The sequence below is a fragment of the Amblyomma americanum genome, chromosome 5, assembly GCF_052857255.1.
Source record: "Amblyomma americanum isolate KBUSLIRL-KWMA chromosome 5, ASM5285725v1, whole genome shotgun sequence".
Classification (NCBI taxonomy): Eukaryota; Metazoa; Arthropoda; class Arachnida; order Ixodida; family Ixodidae; genus Amblyomma; species Amblyomma americanum.
The window spans coordinates 88,030,701-88,050,625 of NC_135501.1; the positions used below are offsets into that span (position 1 = coordinate 88,030,701).

At 45.8% G+C, this 19,925-nt stretch overlaps 2 pseudogenes; one reads left to right on the forward strand and one right to left on the reverse strand.

The window, feature by feature from the left end:
- The first annotated feature begins 1,116 nt into the window (after positions 1 to 1,116).
- Positions 1,117 to 16,822, forward strand: LOC144134035 (uncharacterized; annotated as a pseudogene).
- Positions 16,823 to 18,255: 1,433 nt separating this feature from the next.
- LOC144134036 (uncharacterized) overlaps positions 18,256 to 19,925 on the reverse strand; it is a 117,762-nt pseudogene continuing 116,092 nt past the window's right edge.

Below are 19,925 nucleotides of genomic sequence, written 5' to 3' on the forward strand. Positions count from 1 at the left end.
CTTTTGTATCGTAGCAAGTTTGACAATGGTACTTACTTAGTTCAGGTGCACATGATGCGAAAACGTAAGCGTCTACGAGAGATCGGCGAGCCAAAACCCGCAGACGACGCTTTTTCGCTGAGAATCTGCAGTGGTGCCATCTGTTTTCGGCAGCGGAAAGCGGCACGACTAGGCCTCCGAGGCGAGCGTTGCAAGGAGCGCGGGCTCGCTTCCTTTAAATCAGTTGTTTTGATATTTTTCCGCTCAATTAGCCGAAAATGTTATAAGCGCTTCAGTTGAAGCAGATGCAAATGCCGAACGGCATATTCAAAGGGCCCGCGCTCCTTGCAACGCTCGCCTCGGCGGCCTAGTCGTGACGCTTTCCGCTGCCGAAAACAAATGGCGCAACTGCCGGTTCTCAGCGAAAAAGCGTCGTCTGCGGGTTTTGGCTCGCCGATCTCTCGTAGACGCTTACGTTTTCGCATCATGTGCGCCTAAACTAAGTAAGTACCATTGTCAAACTTGCTACGATACAAAAGTTACCATAATTCGCAAGCTCTGTGTGCAGTTTCACCGCAAACGAGCCAGCGGTTGAGGCGGGGAAATTTTTGAAAGTGTCAGCGATAAAAACGCACAATACTGTATGCTGTAAATATATGCTCTGCTGTCATCATCTACAATCTCGCCTCCTGTCCGTCTTCCAAGCCGAACAACACTAGAGGAAGGGTTTGTGAACCATCCTCGAAGAAACGAACGACCTTTGAAATTCTACTGGCGCAGCACGAAAGGCTTCGGCACGTCTCATCTCAAGGCCAGGCATCGCAGTGTGACAACCACAGGCCATCCGACACGGAGCAGCGAGGAGATGTCAAGGGACGACTCCACCTCGGCTGCTGCCAACGCTGGTGGAACGGACGCATCATCCGGGCTCTGGGCGGAACACAACAGCAGATCTGCGCCGGGTGAGTGGGATTTCTTGTGTTTTGTTGAGGCAGGCATAGTGGTTAGTTTGTGAGGCCCATGGTCAATACGAGGAGAACGTTAGCCGCTAAAGATAGCGAATCTAATCCTGAGAATGAAATGAGGTCGAATCCTCGCCAGGAGCAGCAATCGCTAGAGGGCGGTGTAGAAACGGGGATGGATCAGAACGAGGGAGCGACTATGGAGGATGATTTCAGTGTGGAGAGCAGGTTACAGGCCGACGACCAGAGCCAGACATTGTCACTAGACGCTACAGGAACTGATACAGAAAAAATGGCTATTTGCCGTATGGAGTTAGAAGTGGAAATGGAACTACGAATGCGTGAAATTGAATCCAGGGAGAGACTGGCACTTAAGCAGATGGAGCTTGGGCTGTCGAATGGCCGAACGTCACCGCTTGGCTCGGGACAGAGTGATGAACGGTGTATAGGCTCAGATTCAATATCGCAATGTGCGAAAGTCCTTAAGGGCTACAGAATGTCATGAGATGCAGATGTACCATTGTGGTTTGAGGAGGTGGAGAAGCTTTTCACTACTTTCAATGTTCCAGACAGTAGCCGAGTGCACTTAATTTTGCCCGCACTGACAGAGCGAGTCAGATACTTACTTTGTAACCTTGACCAAGCCGAATGCACTGATTATGAGGCTGTGAAAACAGCTGTTCTAGAAGAATTAAAACTCACTCCGACTGAGTACCTTGAGAGATTTGAGAAAGCAGCGAAAAGGAAGGAGGAGACGTGGGCTCAGTTTGCGTCTCGCATGAAAAAGGTATTTAATGTACTACATCCAGGCTAGAGAGGTAGACTCAAAAGAAGCTTTGACTGACCTCATGGTGTCCGATCACATTAAGGCAAGCCTCAGCCCGGAGGGCATTGAATATGTTCGCCTTCGAGAAGGATAGAGTTGGCTGACGCCTAAAGAAATATCAAAGGCCCTACAGACCTTCGAGCAAGCAAAAGGTAAAGGGCGGTCTGCGAGGCAGATTACAGTGCCAGTACTGCAAACAGGCCAAAAGCAGGGTAACGTTGAAAAACCTGCAGTAAAGTGCCACGAGTACCATGGACTGGGCCATGTCGCTAGGAATTGCCCCCGAGTAACAGCAAATGAGCCGCGCCAGCAAGAAGCATATGGGCACAGGGGGAGGGTGCAAAACGTCGCGCTGGTTGATGAGACAGAAGTAAAGGACGCAGCGGTAAACCAAGGCGCGGCTTTAACTGCTAAAGAAGGAGTGCCTATGCAAAATTCAAGGGCAGCCGCATCGAGACTACAGTTCGTAGACCTTGTATGCGGAGACATCTGCACCGAGGCATTGCTTCAATCAACTTTATTCAGCATTTTTTGTCCTGAAGAACAGAAAAAAATGCTAGGGTAGGAGCAAAAAGCCACAAACTCAGTAGCTTGACGAGGCTCCCACCCCTAATTGACAAGGCCAACAGACTGTCACGTTATTACATATATATATACACACACAAATACACACACACACACACACACACACACACACATATATATATATATATATATATATATATATATATATATATATATATATATATATATATATATATATATATATACATGCAGGACTTAGAACCAGCGAAAAAAAAAGTATGCAATGGAATGTGCAGTAAGACAGGTGCTATATCTGAAATAGTTTTGATGTGAGAAATGAACATGTATATGTGTTAACTCGTCGCAGACTATTTATACATATGAAGATTACAATTCAACGCACAGAAAATGAAAGAAACATATCTAGCAGGAAAACAAAAAAAAATCGCGTCAACAGCTCCAAAGGGTCAAATATAATAGGGTGTACACAAGTTCACATAATAGAAGCAGGAAAATAGACGATGATAAAAAGATACAATACATCCGCAATACAAAAGCAGTTTGTGTCGGAGAAACATAATTAAACTCATATGTCTTCAAGAATAAGGTATTTCTGCCACTTGTATTTGCTAAGGTTATGTATATCTATATTTTTATTTTGTAGGAAATTCAAATATGTAGGCATGTGGTACTGCAGCATGTGCCGACCCTGATTAGTGCGGGAAGAAGGTATAGACCAGTGTTCTCTGTTTCTGAATATGTAGGGCACTTCTAAAGGTCGATGTAAATTACATAAGTTGAGGGAAGTGAAATGACGGTAATAAGAGAGAGCATACTACCGCAGGCGCTGACGGAACCATCGGGGACAGTGAAGCTAGTGTCGGCTTTCGGCAGATCTATTCACGCGAAATTGGCGACGGTCCCTCTAAGTGTATCTCATAAAGGAACAATCGCAGACGATCAGAAGATAGGCATAGTATGTGCCCTCACCAATGAGCTTACTGAGGGGGTGGACTGTTTGCTGTCGTCAGAAGACTGGCAGCTGCTTAAGAAGAACAGCGATAGAGCGTTCACAACAAGTACAAGTACTGCAGTCAGTATGGCGGCAAATCAAGAACCTACAGACGCAGCAAATCAAAATTGTGAGGCACTGGTAAGCGAAGTTGACAGGGCACCAAATGACAACGTTCCGCGCGAGGCACTCGTACGCGAAGTTGGCAGGGCACCAAATGCCGACGTTCCACGCGAGGAAGCAGAGCCACCTTGGAGGGAAGATGCAGTTTCACTGTCTAGCCAGCGAGAAATGTTTCGAGCAGCGCAGATCACTGACGAGAGCTTGAGGAAGGCAACGGAAAATTCTAAGCACGGAAAGGCGGGTATGTTTGTTACTGAGGGATTGCTACACCATTGGGATTCAATAGCGGGTACTAAAGTGCGACAACTCGTGCTTCCCCAAGATAGACGAAAGGAAGTTCTGTCCTTGGCGCACGAACCGCCGTAGGGTGGACACCTGCGACCAAGTGAGACGAAGGCACGCATAAAGTACAACTTCTATTGGCCCGGTATGGAAAAGGATATTTCAGAGTGCTGCCAGTCTTGTCATGATTACCAAATCCGCCAAGGCAGGCGTCACACTGACAACATATCCATCACCCCATTAACTAGGCCTGAACTGCTCAAGAAAGAAGTAAGCCGCCAAGTGGAGGAGTTTCTTAAGTTAGTAATAATTTATCCTGTAAAAAGTGAATTTGCACACCCAGTTATGTACGTGGGAGAGAAATATGGGGCGGTGCGAATGTGTATTGACTACCGAACTTTGAATGCAGGAACTCGTTCAGATGCGTTTCCGATGACTAACTCCCAGGAGCTAATTTTTCAGGTCGGCCGCGAGCAGTTGATCACGCTAGTGGATTTAAGGCGTGGCTACTGGCAGGTACCGATGGGCCCGCACAGCCAAGCGCTTACCGCATTTGTGACGCATGAGGGGCCAGAAAATGCGCAGTTCGCATTAGAAGAGCTCAAAAACTCGCTCTGCAGAGCAGTGGCGTTGAGCAAAGACCTATAGCGTTCGCCAGTCATCACAGCGACGCAACTCAGGCGAGGTTGTCGACCATAAAGTGCGAAGCGTTCGCTATTATAGGGGCTCTGAAGAATCTCGATTATTGGCTCTTCGGTGCCGTGGTCAATGTCGTCTCTGGCCACAACCCCCTGTCATACTTGACGACGTGCACTCCACACGGAGCGAAATTGGCTAGATGAACGCTGGCACTCCAGCGTTATAACATAACGGTGAAACATAGAAAAGGCACCAAGAATGGAATCGCAGATGCGCTATCCAGGCTCCCCAACTTGACATGGGAGCCAGTGGGTACCACGATGCCAGCCTAGACAAGACGTGAATGTTCCCACTCAACCGACGCTCGATGAGCAGGGTGCCGTGTGGTGAAGTCGAGCACTTACGAAGAGACTTCTGCCTGGCGTCTGCATAGAACGGTGCCCGTGAGTGTTGTGCGCAGACTTGTGAACAGTGATGAACAATGTGGCTTTGTGTGTGCTTCTAATGTGAACTCTGCGCAGTGCATGATGTTGCTGCCCATTCAGTGAACTTTACAGCAGCTTGCACCAATGTTGCGATTTAGTTTATTTTATTTATTGTTTCTTTGCTTTAGTTCTCGAAGTGTCGAGTACCCAGGAGAAACTGTGCCACCGGAGAGCTGACACTTGTAATGTGAAAGTGTTGCGGCCTCTTTGTTAGTAAGCATAAACGAGCTGAAAGCAAGCTCGGTTTATACTCTTAGAGGGGGCGTGTAAGGCCGCCCCTCTTTTCCAGCTGCATACCTTTGCAGGAAGCAGGACGCCGGCACACGCGGAAACCGCTCCCCAGTATAAGGGAGAGCCCCCGAGTGCGTACGGGGAACGAAAACGGTACGGTCGCTTGACGCCCGGACCCCCCCCCCCCCCCACCTAAGGACGTGGGCTATCGCCGGGAAGGCAACCGCAGCATCCCGCCGGGCCTCGTGAACAAAACTGCATTCCCAGGAGGCCGTGACGGACACCTGTCATGGCGGACAGGCAGTACTCGCCAAGAATGTGGGAAGACAGGGGCGATCCTTAATCTGGCTTCCCAGAGCGACAGACGAACCCCTTCATGCTTATTAGCTGTGTCCCGCCGTCGGTAGAGCGGCAGCATCGTGGGCCCTTTCGCCCCCTCCTCTGTTGCTGACTTTCCAGAGCGACAGACGAACCCCTTCATGCTTATTAGCTGTGTCCCGCCGTCGGTAGAGCGGCAGCATCGTGGGCTCTTTCGCCTCCTACTCTGTTGCTGACGGGCGACGCGGACCGATGGTGGGTGGCGGTGTGCCTGAGGCAAGGATTAGCTCCGAAGGGAGAGCGTGTGGATACTCTCATTAGAGAGAGAGAGGTGGCTTATTTGTTTTTATTTAGTTTGTATTGTTAACAAGACTCTAGGTTCGAGGCTAAGCCCAACCCAAGGGGTTGTCCTCATCTTTCATGTCATTTTTGATTGGAGAATTGATGCTTAGGGCGGGCCACTGAAAATGACCGCCCTTAGTCCTTTGTTAATTAAGTGTTTAAAAGCGCATGTAAACGGATGCAGTCCACTCCAGTCTGAGATGGGGCTCCATGCTCAGCATGTAACGTGATGCTACTTAGGCTCTAACCTGCCGGGTCGATGAGTAAAGTAGCGCAAAGTTTGTTCTTTTGTAAATTCAGTTCTGCTTCTTCCAGTTTAACTATGTATATGTATGCTGTAAATATATGCTCTGCTGTCATCATCTACAAGCTCGCCTCCGGTCCGTCTTCCAAGCCGAACGACACTAGAGGAAGGATTTGTGAACCACCCTCGAAGAAACGAACGACCTTTGAAATTCTACTCCGGGCATAACAAAAAAATCGAACTTATCGACACACCGGCCTTTAAACAGTTGACACTCTACCTACGCTATGACGCTTATAGTGACCACACTCATGTGTGTACAGATGGTTCGGTCTCAGGTACCAGTTCAACCTACGCCGTGGTCATTCCTTCGAGACAGACCAGTATTAACCAGCAAACTTCGCATCGGACCACCTCCACCGGGTCAGAATTCGCTGCTATTCGTGCGGCTGTGCAGTACATCGGTGCACAAACACCCCACAAATGGGCTCTGTTCTGCGACTCAAAAGCGGCCCTACAATGTCTTAATTCTGATTTACACCGTGGCGATCACGAAAAACTCGTACCTGAATTAAGACATCTTCAACACCAGGCGCAAGAAGAGAGTCATGAGATCGTTTTCCAGTGGATACCGCGACACTGTGGCATTGTCGAAAACGACGCAGCTGACGCTGCAGCTCGATCGGCTCACAGCAGTGCCGCCATTGTCCAGATACCGTCGACAAGAGCCGACGCAGCAAGACATCTGCGAATGCTTGGCAGAAATGAGATTTTAGCGTCACGGTCTTCTCCTGGAAACTCCGCATGCCGTCTGCACAACCTAGACCCCTTATTTGAACTCCGTCCACCGTCCGGCTTCTCCCGCTGCGATGCTACGCAGTTGTGTCGCCTGTGGCTGGGAGGGGCGCTCACAGATGCCTTCTCCCACTTAATCGCAATGGCAGACTCTCTTGCGTGTGAGATCCTTGGGTGCGACGAAACAATAGAACACCTTCTTTGCAACTCCCCTCGTTATCAGCGTGAGCTTGCCCTCCTGGCTGGAACTCTCCGCCGCTTAGACCCTTGGCCCCAAACTGAAGCCAAGTTTCTGGGTCCTTGGAGTAAGCCTTCATCGCAGAGGGCAGCTTTGAAGACACTTTTCAAGTTCTTAATGGAATCAGGACTGAGTGCAAGGTTGTGAACTGTCAGTGTGTGCCCTGTGTACCCTGCAAGTATTGGACAACGGACATGTGGCAAAGGGCTCATCTCCCTTTTCTTTCTCCCCATTCTATCTCTCCCTCCGTTCCCCTCCCAACATGTAGGGTAGCATACCGGGCGTAGCCTAGTTAACCTCCCTGCCTTTCCGTTCGCATTGCTCTCTCTCTCTCGCCTACACAAGATACCATTTTGAAAAATCTGTGCGTACCATTAAATGCGCTCAGTGCTGAAGAATCTTGCGTAGAAAGATACCGAGTCAAGCATGCAAAATGAACGCGCGTATCTCTATGTTTTAATGGCTTGCTCTGCGTTTTACAGTGGCGCTGATGTGACTCCTCTGAATGTCATGTTTTATTCACTTGTTAGCATGCAAATTGGCCACAAATCGCCTAAAATATCCTGATATTGCTGTAGAACGACTTACTATCACAGGAATATGTCAGGAGCGGCATATCTAGGATCTCTACTATACTGTTATCTTCCCATGGAGATTTATGAGGACCCGAAAGTAAATTTTTTGAAAGATGATCGCAACAGGTTTAAATTTTTTGTGCGAAATCATGGCGTTCTCCTCAAAGGAATGTGAAAATATGAAAATGCTCCCCCTGCTGGATCACAATTCGAGCCTGAAAGGTATAAATAAATTATGACTGCTTCTCTTCACGACAGAGCTTGAACGTTTTTTGTCTCTTGCTGCGTTAAGAAATAGAGGCGGTCACTTAATAAGAAATGGAGAAGTGTACGGGGCACTCACAAAACACTGCTTTTATTTAGGGGTGGGGTGCTTGATTTTAGTAGGAAATATTAAGCGAATGAGGCAACTGCGGATCTCGGCAGAATAGAGAAAGAATCAAAACGGAGGCTTTTGAGAAGTATTGAGGTGCTCAGTGCTAGGCATAAGCATAGATGTCATTATACTCCATTTAAAGGTCACTTACATTACTGGTCGCTGTTCATGGACGGATCAAAGCAACACATCTACATGCAAAATTTGCACCACTTAATTCCATAGAAATGTTCGTTCCTACTGGCTTAAGAACGGTGCATGTTATAACTTGTCAGTTTCGCCGGCCAAGAACATAACGGTTTCCAAGAAGGCCCAAAATTATTGATGTTCTTGCGCTGGGGTCCATTTGTGAACTCTGTTATTAATGCACGCGCCCTGGCAACTATGAATGTTGTTGAGGGACACGTAAGTATGTCTCTCTCGATGCCTCATTCTTTCAGACGTACCGAACGCCCAGTAATTTTCAAAGCCGGCATGAAGAGTGGTGGTGTCCGTCTTTACCCATTATCTGGCTCGACGCTTCCAGCAACGTAAAAGCGAGTTTCCCGGAAACGGTACTGCACACTGAGAGCGAATGAATTCGTCCATCTAGAGTAACCAATACAGGGCTCAAGAATAGACAGAGCAGACGGCACATGTACAGCGATCGAAAAGAACACTAGGAACGATCTTGAGGTATATTTTTTTTCTCGTGCATTGCCGTCGTTTTTGAAACGTTTGTTAGATCGCAGTCGTAGGAGGCGTCCACATGTGGCCGCTACAAAGGAAAGTTCCACGTGTCTTGTCAAGGTAATTTCTTTTGTGTTTTAAAGCAAAAGCTGTACTTGCCGCGAACTTGCGATTTCGTCGTGGCTGTGCTCAGAGGAGGCACATGACGTCACAACGCGCGCCCCGCCGCGGAGCTGTACCGGTCTGGCCGGGCCGGTGGCGGCGCGAAATAGAGGCGTGCTCCAAGTCTCCGCCAGTGCGGTCAGAGTGCGCGGAAGGCACCGAACGCGTCGGCGGTCAAGCGCAGTTGGATCCAGTATAGAGGGTCTCGCTTTGGCCGACGTGATGTCGCCGTGCAGCGCGCGCGTTACGTCGGGGTATAAACGCGCCTTAACAGAGCCTGCGCTTAACCGTTATCCAACGTATTCGGTGGCAGCAACTATGGGAGCCACCGAAACCACCCAGCCACTAACTGAATACAAAAAAAGCCTGTGCCGAGGCTGGGAATCGAACCAGGGCCTTTGGAGTTTGAGCCGGCGACGACACCACTACGCCACGTTGGCTCAAGCTTTAACCATGAGTAAAGGCGCATCTCGTGAACGCACTCTTCCAATGCAGAAGTCGCCGTGCTTTCGCTAGTATATCCTGGCCTAACAGAGCTAGGCTATCACCATTTTTGTTATTTCTACACTTCTCTTTTGGCTGCTGTACCTCTGCAACTCTAAACTACTTGCCCACTGAATACCAGCAGTACAGAGTGGCAGCATGTATAAATACTAAATGAACTGTACTGCGAAATTTCAAATAGAAATGATTTTGCGTCGCATTGGAATAGTTGCCACCCCCCCCCCCCCGCTCCTTCTTGAAGCGAAGAGAAATAGAGATGATAAGCAATTTTTGTGCCATTGCACTACCTGGTAGTGACCCTTTCTTTTACAAACAAGAATACTCCAAGTGCTGCTTAACGTTGGCTTACACACTAAAGTACTGTGTACTATACTGAAGGCTTTCTATCCACCGATTACGCGTTTAGGAATGAAAATAATCCTATTTCGTTTTCTTTAAGAGGGCAGAGAAGGGGAGCGAAGGAGAAAGACAATCATGTGAACTATTTTCATGATGTGCACAGGAGGACCCATATAGCGGCAAGACGACGAGTTGCGAGAGTTGTACATTATTCGCCTTGAGACAGACGCCCGGAGATAGGGACAAGGAGAAAGGAAAGGCGGCGACACAAGTCCTTGTGTCTTTATCGGGCTTTTTGTTTGTCGAGAAAGCGCTCTCGTTAATTGTCTGATATTAGGTTCTCTTTACATGTACAGAGAGGTTGCTTGCAACAGAATAGTTGAAATATTTGCCTTTTTTTGTAGAATGCATTAAAATACCATAGGTTTTTAAATGACAGGGTTAAGCATGATCAATCTAAGAGGCCCAGAGAAGGTTTTCACTGTAAGCACTAAAAGGAGGCATCAGAAAGAACTTGAATTAGTGGGATTACAACTTCTCGAAATTTGTTCCATCTTCGAACGAAGGAAACGCTCTCTTTCGGCCGCGGCAAGCAGCCTTAGCAGTTTTCAAGGGCGTCCGGAGTTACTAAAATATGTACAAACTGCCGGTCTTACATCGAATAACAACAATAAAGAAACGCACTGACTTCGCTCCGTTATACTCTAAGCCTCCATACATACATACATACATACACACGTACATACATACATACATACATACATACATACATACATACATACATACATACATACATACATACATACATACATACATACATACATACATACATACATACATACATACATACATACATACATACATACATACATACATACATACATACATACATACATACATACATACATACATACATACATACATACATACATACATACATACATACATACATACATACATACATACATACATACATACATACATACATACATACATACATACATACATACATACATACATACATACATACATACATACATAAATACATACATACATACATACATACATACATACATACATACATACATACATACATACATACATACATACATACATACATACATACATACATACATACATACATACATACATACATACATACATACATACATATTTATTTTTACAGAAATTCGAAAGGTCTCCGGAGCTCAAAGCTCAGAAAATAATCCTCTCAGAAAGCTCACAAAATAATAAAGAAAATAATCCTGTCATCCTTCAGCTGTCCTCAATGTGAATGTTCTTTTTCAAATCCCGGAATAAACTCACTGAGCTCGGTAAGAGAAATGAAACTCAGTACAACCCGGGCCTGCTTCTCGAACTCTCGTCTCTACCGGTGGTTTGCTTTTCTAGAGAATTGGTGGCACACTCTGCGCGAGAGCTTGTCGGTGACATTTTTCGTGTAACAACGCTGCAATTCTCACCATGTTTTGCAGCGAATCTGAGTAGCCTTGCATTCAAGAAAGAAAAATGAGCTCGGAATGAAACTACTCCTTGCTTTGTTTTGGGACAAACGATGCGCTCTTCACTATTTCATCGGTAGATTTGACAACACTCCGACGGAAGCTGGAGCACATCTTTCGCTCCGACTACGCACGGAGTCCCATGTGAAAGCAATGTGGTGAGCGTTCGCAGTGATATGTTCGAAAAATCGGAACAAAATTTCCTGAATAAGCGCGACAAATTGCGCAACCACAAGGACACAGAGAAGAAAGCAGAGCAAGGGGAAAACAAGGCAAGGACCTTACCTTTTTGTCAATTATACAACACTGAAAACTAAGCCGGAAGAAAAACTTAAGAATCTAGAATCTCTGCCACAGGATTGAGCATTTATTTGAGCATAAATTCCCGATAGAGTGGCATGTTGCGTTTTCAGTTACTCTCTTGGACTGCGACTACAAAGAAGGAATAATAAAGACTTAAATAACACCTATCGAATGCTAAAATGAACGGCAGCTCAAGAGGAGTATTCCATTTTCTTTAGTTTTTTTTTCGGCCCAACAAAATCAATATTGCACTTGCTGTGTTCGGCCATGGAATCAGATCAGCAGGCCTTATGATATATTGCTTTCTCTGCGCTTTTGATCTTGACAGACAAAAATCACTGGCTAGCTTCTCCAAAAAACAGCTGTGTTTGCTGAGGGCATTGATACCAGGGGCTCTCGTAAATATAGCGCGTCCACTTCCTTAAAACAAACCTTTTGTTGCGTATTGCGCATAAACTGCGTGTGTTTAGCAAGAAATCCATCTTGATATCTTTAGGCAAGAATATAACTTTACTCACATAAAAAACTAGCCAGACGAGCCGGACCATTCTGCATTTCTCTTTTGTACGCAGTACTGAAAAGCCTACGTTCACTTTTAAACTGCTTAACATTTCTGATGGCCATCTTCCAATTATTTGCTTCCGTATTGCTCGATATTATTCGGTCAACCAGCATATAGGTAAAAATGTTTAGCAAATAGCACTTAATATGCAGCCGATGGTTAACTACCATTTAGCAATTACTTACTAGTGAAAGCTTTTGCAGAGGCGCTGCCCATATTGGAACTCACTAGTGAACAGAAAGTATTTACTCCAAACACCAAAATATATTATCAATTCACGGCTCTCCACCCTGTGATCTCTAGCCGCATGTTTATTTTATGAATAAATGCTTAGTTAAAATCTGCACGGGCTATGCATTTGCTTTAGAGTGTGCATCGTCTGCCTCGCGGTGCTTTCATTTCCATTTATTTTAGAACGAATAAATAGTTTTGTTTTGTTTCACTTTTCCGCGCTTCGCAGCTCCTCCCACAAATCTCCTGCTGTGGGGAGAGTTCGCGGTTTTGATCCTGAAATCAACGGGCTTTGCAGACGCCTAATTCGTCTAATATCGTTCTGGAAATGCTTTTCGGCATGCTATGTAACGCATACTTTTTGTGTGAATCATGAATGTATGAACAAACCAATCCATGCTTTGGTTCACACTGCACTGCAGCCTCTTGCGATTGCTGGGGGTATAGGTGGACCCAAAATGTCCATCTTTAAGAATGGCACGTGGGCCATGAATGATACCGCAGTATAGAGTGCTTCGCGCTAACCTCGATGCCCTCGGGTTGTTTTACATGCACTATTCTCCCAGAGTAATCTACATATTTTAGTTCCTAATACGGCAAGCAGCGGCTGACAGAGCTGGGATTCAATACTTTGACATTTTGCTCAGGAACATAACATCTTTGCTGCAGCGCCAATGCGGTTAATCCCTGAGGTGCAGAGATCCTTTAAATGGGTCCTGCTTAAAAAAAGCGAAATCGGTATTGTGTCTCAAAACTACAATGCGCCGGGTCCTTGCCCTGCAAAGGTAGCGCATAGAAGTTTATGGCACAGATCGCAGTGAGAGAAATTCCGGAAGGTACACTAGGTTTCACATCAGATAATTACGCATTTTAAGAACCCTCTTTTTGTATGAATGGTGATGTTTATTTCAATACTTGTTCTAGCGGAATATGCGTAGTATCCCAGTGGCTTCCAATCTGTAAGCAATTAAGCAGGTTTTCCCCAGGCTCGAAGGTAAGTGTTTCTCAATACCAACTGCAACTGAGAGTTTTGCCGTTGCTGACGTTGTTTAGAAGTGCAACTTTTATTTGCGGTTGTTGGGAAGAATTTCCAGGCAAGATGTCTGCGGTCCCGCACGGTGTGCGTTCTTACAGGAAGAGCAAATTGTAACAGTCGGCATTACTGTGTCAAAATTCATTACTTTGCTAAAATCCTGCTATATATAGTCTTTGCAACAGTGCATGCCTGCTAAATACACAAGAAAAGATACAAGAAAGGCGACTTGACTGTGTTTTTTTTTATTCGGCTCCATTAAGAGGTTCGAAAAGCAGAACATCTTCAGCATCAACCTTGCATATCCGAACTCTCTCACTTTGTTCTGCTCGGCAGAACCACCATACTGACACGTTGTGTGCGGAAATAGCGTCCTTGGTGATCAAGTTGTGGTGGCATCCCGCCGTTCGACACAAGGTAATGGCTTTGATTGCCAGACTCCCAACCCCGTTTCACTGAAGCTTAATGGGAATGAACCATGAACTCTTTTTGCGGCGTACTTCGAAAATAACGGGGGGATCAAACGTATTTCGTACTACGCCAGTACGAATTTCCTAAACATGCTTGTGCATCCTTTTTACTTGATCAAAAAAAATCCTATAACATACTGCCTTCTCCGTTTTATAGGAGGCTCTGGCTAACAGGAAATACAAGAGAATAGTCAGTGTATGAAAAGGCAAGCAATGAGGTTCCACGAAATAAAGCTTCTTGAAAATTTGTGTAACTCTCACTAGAACTTATCTTACGCCTATGCATTTCCGGAGTTCCCGGGTTCGATCCCGACCGCGGCGGCTGCGTTTTTATGGAGGAAAAACGCTAAGGCGCCCGTGTGCTGTGCGATGTCAGTGCACGTTAAAGATCTCCAGGTGTTCGAAATTATTCCGGAGACCTCCACTACGGCACCTATTTCTCTCTTTCTTCTTTCACTCCCTCCTTTATCCCTTCCCTTACGGCGCCGTTCAGGTGTCCAACGATATATGAGACAGATACTGCGCCATTTCCTTTCCACCAAAAACCAATTATTATTATTATTATTATTATTATTACTATGCAGTGTGCTCAGGAGTGTCGCCCTTTGTCGAATCTTTCAGCATTATGTTCAAACTGCTTTTAAACCTTACACGTTTCTTATCATTGCCCCTACTTGAAAATACAACCGTCTACTGGTGTAGTGGTCTGATTTAGATACTAAGTTGTCAAAAGAATTTTTTTAGGGTAGTTGTCATGCTTCCCCCCACCCCCCATCCTTCTCCGCATTTAGCCGTTGTATGTTTGTTCTTCTGAAGTCTGCTCATGATAGATGGTTTCTCTTTAATAGAGAATAAATGGCACGAGAAACCCCATAGCGCCGCATTGTTAACTTATTTAAAGCTCGCGAAACCCACCACACTAGCGCAGATATTCGCATTTGGCGGAGCTACGCAACTAGGCTGCCATTTTGTTTCGAAAATGTACTTCAGTTCGTGGTCACAAAAATGATGACGTTAGGATCAAGAAAACTAACGTCATTACTAAACGATCACGTAATGATTTACGCCAAAAAACCGTCGGTCAAGCGCTAGTGATCGGCGGACGGCTTCTCTTGATAGCACAAGCGAAATCGAAACAAAAAAAAAATAACAATAGGGCCACTTTTCATTGATACGTGAAAAACAAAGAATAAAAACATTTAAGGGGCAAAGAAGTAGAAGCGATAACAGACTTTTTACTAAAGAAGGAGAAACCATAGATGCAGGCGGACAGTTACGCGCATGAACACTTTATTTGGGCGGGAAAATTTCACAATAAGCAGAAACACGCCCAATATTCCCGGACAAATATTTCTAAAATTGCAAAATCGTAAAACACTGTCGTGAAAATCTTGAAAGTAAAAGTTCATTCTTTTGATAGCTAGCAAAATCTTTCTTTTAAAAAATTTCCCTCGATCGCAGCGAACAGTTAAGACGGCTTAGAAAACCAATGGGGAACGCTTTTGACGGTAGGAACTACGTTAACAGAAAAAAATACAAGACTGCTCTCGGGCGACCTGCAGATATATTGACTGTTATCGTGGAGCCTCACATTATACGATAAAATTTGGATGCATAAAAGCTTTCACGCTCAAAAAATGATTTTGTCCTGAACTGTTGGGTATAATCCAGGTAGGTGGACATGAATAAGTCCACTGAAAACTATACTGAAAACGAAAGAGCAGATTATGTCTATCATATAGCAGGGAAAAATTGCTCCTCAAAGTCAGCACGGTTCCTTGCAGCAAAGAGATTACCTTGTACACTATTCCGCTTTGATATAGTGCGTACAAAGAAATTTTGAAAAAAACAAACAATTGATGCGAGCGGTGTATACTAATACGCTGCATTTTATTTCTCATATGTCCAATTGAGTAGGAGCGTATGTAATCTTGAAAAGAGGTACTAAACTGCTGAATCCGGAGCAAAAAAAAAAATAAAATCTCCTTCTTTTAAGTACTGCGTTGTATTCCATTTCATATCGTGCAGCACGCATTCAACAAGGTTTGAAAAAATTAATGCTTTTTTGCTCCATCTCAACTACGTGTGTATGTTTTAAAGAGACAGACCTCACGAATCATTCGCGCATTCAGATTTCAGTCTTTTATTATGCTTTTTGAAGCAGTTTTCTTTTAAGAAAGAGCAGGCAAGAGAACTGTACGCCGGGGGTAGAGCAATGCAACTAAGAAACTAGATTATTGTAATCGTTATGCGGTTGTCCGAGACTAAACATGTGTAGTGAAACGGTATTTCGGTCTAATTGGCATATGAATACCAAACTGACGAATAACTAGACAGTTATAAAATATTGGGACGGACTGGAGGACGAGAAACTGTGCAGTGGCGTGGGCAGGAGTGCTCACGCCAGGCCATCTTCCTTTAAATCATGCCATCACGATCCATCTTCATCGGCTTGTCGCCACGTAACATTTGGTTAACGTGGCGCGGTAATTATTGCCGTGCTGGTCCCAGAGCTTCGGCGTCCTTAGTATGCCGTGGTCGTCCGCCGTGTGTACGTGGTCCGCGCCGGCCGGCTGTGCCCAGCCCGCCAAACCAAAAGTGACTTCGCCCCTCACCTCTGCGCCGTCCGCCTTCCCGATCAGGAGACACGACGAAATGAACTGTCGCGACCATACCCGATGACCTCACCAAACCCAGGATCCGCATACAATTATGAACACCCCCCCCCCCCCCCCCCCCTGCGTCTACGGGCCTCGGCCGAGGGCTCTGGATGACAAGTGGCCAAGAAGATTCGTGGGGCAACGCTCATCAGCCAATCGTCTCATACTCTATGGCGGTAAGCGCTCCACCTCCTTCTCTATTGAATTTATTTTCAGGTTCATCTCCATCAACTGCGTTTCATCTTCTGTGCCGTTCTTCTCGTGCGCGATCGGGACGATCGCTGGGTGCCTCTGCGTAGTGTCACGGACAAGAAGACGACAGACCGCGCAGTGGCGCGTGCAGCAGTGCTCATGCCCGGCCGTCTGCCATTTAATTATGCCATCACCATCCGTCTTCGTCGGATTGCCATCACGTAACAATATTATGCAGAAGGATGCTCTATACGCCTTGACCTCTCATGAGCGATTTGTTCGCGGGTGTATGTTGAAGGTTTCTTTCTGACATTCTTCTTGGCTGTTAGTAAAGTAGTTGCCGTTCGTCTCTTTTAAATTGAGTTAGAGACGTTTCACCCGGGAGAAGATATAGCGCAGTCTAAGCACAAGCAATCTGACCGAGGAATATATGCGCCCCACAGAGAAATTACACCAGCCGCTAATATTTCCGCATGTTCAACAAGAAAGGCAGAAACAAAGCAAGAAAAGAAATGCCTAGTTTCCTTAATGCCGAAGTCGTAGCTCCTGGGGTGGTGACAAAGAGAACATCGCCAAACTTAACAGAAGTTGTCCGTTGCGAAGTACACGAAGCAGAGTTCTCCAGTCAATGAATTGCAGATGGCCAGGACAACGATATTTTCGTTGTCAGCTTGATAGCTCGGAAGCCTTCTCCACTTTATTGGGCAATGTGTCCTTTCTATTTGAATCAGGAGAATCAATGACAGCTCTAAAACGCAATGGGCGGACAACGATTGCCGTCGGAGTGACCTTAGGCTCCCACTTTAGTCGATCATTCCCGGTAATGTAAATGTCACCTTTTGCTCTCTTGCTGCTGTTACACTGATGGTTGTTGCGAAATAAATTTACTGTAAAGTATAGTTTTAGATATCGGAAATACATAAAAAAAACAGATATCTTTGGACGGCCAAGGGAAAGCGCATTAGGCATAGATATAGATGTTCTAGTATCTTTCTGACTTCGGTGAATAAGTATTGTATTTGGTGCGATTGGGAAGAATGCAGTTGGGCAAGCAAAGAAGAAACAGGGAGAAGAGAATATGAGTCTAGTTACAAAGGTGCAGAATTACTGAAGTATAAAAGGTGCTTGACACAGTTAAAATGGAATACCTTTATTTTATGCGCTTTATTGGTACTATGTAAGTTAATCGAATAAGAATTGCAATTTATTTTTTCCTAAAACCATATAGGCCACCTAACAAAATCACTTATACAGCATTGCAGAAAACGCAATTAAGAAGTTGAACGAGCACATTATTATTTTGCTTATTGATGCGGCTGTAAAGGAATAGTATATCTGTGAGGTGCACAACAAATCGTCGGGGGATTTCTTTGGTCCGTTGGCAGCGGAGCATCCGAAGAGGAGCGCTACACGTCCCAGCACAGCGTTGCTAGTGTGCACGTGCGAAAGGTGTTTGCAAGGCGACAACGACGAAGAGCATGGCGAGCACGAGTAGTGGAGAGCTGACGTGTGAGAAAACCGAGGTGTGAAGGGAGACAGTGCAGCGGAGGTCATGTCATTCAAGCGTGGAGGTGGCAGCCGCCGGAATTTTGGTCCGTGCTGCCGTGGACCTTCCTTGCATCACAGGCGCAAGACTCCTTGGAAAGCCTGCGTTAGGCCTACGGCGTTTCGGGACGCCGTCGATGGGTGCTGGCTACTTCGGCTGCTGCCAAGTTCGTGGGGCTGCTGACGGGAGTCCACGGGGGTCCTGCTGTGGTCCTCTCCGCTCCAACTAGCACTTGGCTCTCTTCCGCCGCTTCCTTCGATGCAACAGCAGCAACGCGTCACAATTCATCCACTTGCATTCATCCTGTCCGCAGAGCATCCCCACTTCACCTCGGACGCTAAAGCTCTGTTGAATTTTTTTCCTCTTAAATATAGTACTGTACGCGTGCAGAGCGTTTTTCTTCTTTGTGTTTTCGTTTCTTATTGGCGCTTTTAGTTTAAATGATACACGGCTTCGTTTTCTTTTGTCTGAATTATTTCCCAAGCAGCACAGGTCATCGGCCCAATATTGCAACAGGGTGGTCACATCCTGGTCCTCTGTAGGGCCGGGCTTTGCCAATGCGGCTCCATTGTTGGGCCAATTACTTGTGCTTCTTGGGTTCTTGTCTTGATCGAACCTGCACGCGATGGCATTTCTCTTCTGCAGTCGGGGATGCGTTACAAATTCGTGACAGTTGGCAACCGCGCGACAGAACGAAGCCGTGGTAGTTTTCTCCTTCCTTTCACGGGTTTATAACAAGAAACGATGGCAAGAATAAAGGATTTGGTCAAGTTGGTTGAAGGCATGGGGTCGAAAGACACCTTGCTTGGCACGTGGGTGGTTGCCGAGGATAAAGTCGCTAGCAGAGGTTGAAGAGCGTAAAGCATAAGCTGAATGCGAGCATACAAATTCGTTATTAAAAGCTTAAGAGCGTAGATTGCAGCTCCAATTAAGGCTCGCATAAGGTAGTGGGGGTAACCGAGAACCCACACCGGGGTCCTCAGCAGCGTTTAGCCCACACAAATTGATCCCACTTTTCGACTATCGCAAAGATGACTTGTATGCATACCTGAAATGTTTTCAGCGTATCGCAGAAGGGCAAAGCTGGCGGAAGGAAAAATTTGCTACACCACTCATTATGTCTTTGGGTGGGAAGGTTCTCTTTGTATTCAGTCGATTGTCTCCTACAAATTCAATGAATTATGATAAGGCAAAACTAGCCCTGCTCCAGCATTTTAGGTTCACAGCAAGAGGTTATCGCAAAAGATTTCGTGAATGTAAGTCACATGATAAATGAACAGGCAAGTATTACGAGGCACGCTTGCTCAGTCTTTATAATCGATGGGTCGAGATGTCGGGTACGCCCACAACGTACAATAATTTAATTGACTAGGTGGTGGCCGAACAATTCATCAGGAAATGTCATAATGATCTGGCGACATCCCTTCGCGAACGAGAGTGCAAGATGCTTGATAAAATGGCTGAGGCAGCAGAGAATTTTCTGGAGGCCCAGCGGCGAAGGAACTTGCCTTTGTTTAAAGGGTCGTTCGAGGTGGGCATCCAGTGAAAAAGGGGTATTCCATTAAATAGACAGACAGGAAGGTGCCTTATTTGTGACCGACCTGTACATAACGCCGCTGACTGTCGCTATAAGATAAAACAGCTTTATTGCGTTCATTCTCGAAAAACAGGGCATGATGTAAGTTCCTGCACAAGGAAGCATGAAAACCAGAAGCAATCGTACTGTTGTGTTCAGCCAGAGTGTGTTGCGCTTGAACCGGTGTCCACAACAGTAGGCAGGCT